The following is a 4,063-nucleotide window of genomic DNA, read 5'->3' as shown; positions in this document are numbered from 1 at the left end:
GGCATCAACACTGGGAGCATTTTGAATGAGTGAGTAATTCTGCCGGCATGAATTGGCTGTCAGAAGACAACGCCCCCCCCCCACCTGCCAAATGTCCCCTGTTATGATTACACGTCTGAAATTTCTACAGTCACATCCAGTGGCCTAACGATGTAACCCCAAAAAAATTGAAGTGTCTCAGACTTTGCAAACAAGAAATAGGAGGGGGGTGATGAATATGGCAGGCTAAATTGGCTGGATATTGAATATATCCAGTATATATATATATGTTCAATATATATTCAATATATCCAAAATATATATTGAATATATATTCAATATATCCAATATCCTTCACAGGCCACCACAGGCCTGTGAGCTGTCACTCACCTAAACTCTCGTGATAATTGGAGAAAGGTCACCTGAAGTTCCAAGCCAAAGACTTCATAACGAAGAAAATGTTGTCTTTTCAGTAACACTCAACACTCAACCGTCAATACGTTTGACTTTGCAAACAAGAAATAGGAGTGGGGTGATGAATATGTCAGGCTTAATTGGCTGGATATTGAATATATCCAGTATATCCAGTATATATTCAATATATCGAAAATATATATTGGATATATTCAATATATATCCAATATATCCAATATCCTTCACTCTCTCGAAGGCGAGGCTGTGCTCACTGAGTCTGTACCTAGTAAAGGATTTCCTTAGTTTTGGATCAGTCACAGTTAAATGTGCGTTCCAGGGTAGGCTACCAAGAGGTTGTCAAAATTAATATGAGTAAATAACATAATGCATAAATGTATTACTTTTAACTATTAAGTATTTAAGTGCTCTCGTAGTTCATTATCGTGAATGTTGTAGCTTACATGGGTCGTCGGAGGCTCCATTGCGATGTGTTCGTCTTCAAACTTACAATCTAAAATATGCCATCGCTTTCTGTGATAAGTTGCTCAACTTGTGATTTTGTGATAGAATATAAACACTAATTTAGACTAATATTGTCGGAAGGAAGAGCGCCTCGAACTAAATGAAAGTATGGGGCGTTGACAATAAGCGAATGCGCGTTCACGCGATGGGGGGTCGTAATATGCGGGGGGGTCGAAATTCGGCACAACACCTGTTAACCTTGACCATCTAATGGTGGGATTAGGTTGCATAACCATGCAAAGGGCATTTCGGATGCTGTGCGGAGAGAGAGAGGTTTTGGAAGTGGCATGCTCTCTGGGACGTCCGAGCGGAGACACTGGAGCGCCCCATAAATAGAAACCAAATAACAAGGCGAAAAACGATCATTCCCCCTCCGTTTTCCTTTGATGCGTTTCAGGAATATCTCCTTAACGAAGGACTCATTGTGGAAACGCAACGAGCTGTACAAACGCTGTAGTACCTACATATTCAAGGCGCTGGTTCTCCACAAAAATAAGTGGAGCGCATCAAGCCTGCACGCTGTGTAAAAACATTCAAGTCGAGGAGGAGATAGTAGTTGTTTAACCTTTAGATAGAGTAGAAATACTTTTTAATGTAAAGTTAGTAATTAAATTGACCAAGGGGCTGTATTTAAAACTACAAAAATAACACAAAAAAACCTGTAACTTTCAACACAACTCTAACGTCGCTTCAGACGTCCACACGAATCCTAACACGAAACCGCATAGGTCCGGTTTTATTTGAAACTACCCTGGGACCATTGACCTATTAAAGAACATGGCTTATTATCTGCCTAATAACATGGTTATTAAAGAAATGGTTTCACAAAATTCGGCTCCGGGTGGACGGGACCTGAAAGACATGTTAGATGCACTTTGGGAGAAACACCCGCGGATGAGCATAGATGCGAGGCGGATTCAGGAGTGTCACGTTTACTTGAGGTCGATGTTGGAGGTTTACTTTCTGTTGGATGATACATGTTACTATGAAACTACTTCTTCGAGTTTAACTCCCTCTGCATCAGCAATCGGCTAGTCGGCGAACAACAGGGTGAGTAGAAAGGGACATTTGTGGAACTTCTATTTACAGACCCGCCGTGGTTTAATTAGCAGCTTGGAAACATAGATCTGTGATGTCGTCGGAGTACTAGTTTATACACTTTATGGTCGGAGTGCTAGCTTGTGGAGATTGACATGACAGGGGCTGATGACATCGGAGGGTTAGTCAGTTTTAAGGCTGCCATCCATGTATTAAGGGCTGGTTTCCTATTACCCCAGCTGCCTCGGCCCTATATAATTCATTAATGCAGACCTGGTTGTTTGCTTATCCGTAGCCATTTCAGCGAGCCTCAGAGCCTGACTCATTACCTGCTATGGCTTCTAAAGCCACAGAGTAGGAGTAGGTTACCATGCCAGTGACGTAGCTGATTGTTGAAATCCAACATGGCGGCGCCCTGTAACACTTTCACCCCTTTCACCGTACAATTGAATCCCTTTTAGCAATTTCAGCCCATTTTAGTTATTTGCCAATGAGAAGGCAGACAATACATCTGTTATATCAGCTAAACTTCAAATTTCATCTTTAATAACCCAACAGGTATTTCATTATTAAGGGCATAGTAGCCTACAGACAAAGTACAGAAAGGGGAAACTTTGAGAAATAAGTTTATAATATGGAAATAAAATAGTATATCAAGGGCCAATTTTCTACTGGGTTACATACATTTGAGAAGTAGTAAGTTGAGTAAGTAGAGGTCGAGTGACACAGAGGAAAAGATGGCTGGGAGAGAGGGGGGGGTATTAGTGATATGCAGGTGACCATAGCTGTCGAGGGCTGGAGAGAGGAGGAGAGAGAGCAAGAGAAAGAGGAAGAGAGAGTGCGTGGCCTGTGGCTGAGCTGGGGGAGGTGAAGGTGACATGCCAAGGGGAGATGGTGCCTTGGGTCTGGGATGTAAGGTCTGCTGTGTGTGTGTGTGTGTGTGTGTGTGTGTGTGTGTGTGTGTGTGTGTGTGTGTGTGTGTGTGTGTGTGTGTGTGTGTGTGGGGGGGGAGGAAATTTCGGCACATCCATTCTTTCACTTGCTCAATGCACTGGCACAGCAGATCTATGGGCCGATTTGGTGATAGCGATACATAGATTTGCGTGTCATCAGCATAGCAATGATGGTCAATATTGTTATTTTGCATGATTTGCCCTAGTGGGAGCATGTAGATGTTGAATAAAGAGGGTCCTAAGATCGAACCTTGTGGGACTCCACATGTCACGTTGGTTGATTCTGATACAAAGTCGCCAATGGAAACAAAGTAGTTCCTATTTTGTAGGTAGGACCTGAACCAATTTAAGACGGTGCTTGAAAGCCCCACCCAGTTTTTTAACCTGTCCAGAAGTAATGTATGGTCTACAGTGTCAAATACAGCACTGAGGTCAAGTAGCATTAGTATTGAGGTTTTGCCAGAGTCTGTGTTAAGACGGATGTCGTTTACAACTTTAATAAGGGCGGTCTCAGTGCTGTGCAGGGGTCGGAATCCTGATTGGAAGGTGTCATAGCAACCAGTTGATGCCAGGAAGTGATTAAGTTGCTGGAGGACAACTTTCTCAATGATTTTACTTATGAAGGGTAGATTTGATATTGGTCTGTAGTTGTTAATAATAGAGGCATCTAGGCTCCGCTTTTTTAAAGGGGATTTAATAACTGCAGTTTTCAAAGCTTTTGGGAAATTGCCTGACTGGAGAGAGTTGTTAACTATCTGCAATATTTCTACTGCTAGGCAGACGAAAACATTCTTAAAGAGGTTGGTAGTAGAGATGCAAAAAATTAATCGATTATCGATTGATTGTCGATAAGAGATTACTCGATTAAAATAAATTACTTGCAATTAATCGCGTTTTTAACCCGTAATTCCCCACCCGTCCACGTGAGGGCGCGCTTGACGCCAGACGTACTTGACGCACACGCGGGAACACAAGCGAAGCAGGACAAGACAAAAGAAAAGCGGGACACTGACACAATGAAGAGGGCAAAATGGAGTGCAGTATGGAGCCACTTTAAGTTGGTTAATGACGACAAAGACGCCAAATGCACAATATGTGGAAGTATTTTAAAGTACAACAACTAAACTACTTCGTTGAATTACCACCTAAATGTGTCA

This window comes from Gadus morhua, chromosome 15, assembly GCF_902167405.1.
Source record: "Gadus morhua chromosome 15, gadMor3.0, whole genome shotgun sequence".
NCBI classification, from domain to species: domain Eukaryota; kingdom Metazoa; phylum Chordata; class Actinopteri; order Gadiformes; family Gadidae; genus Gadus; species Gadus morhua.
This window is presented reverse-complemented; position numbering follows the sequence as displayed.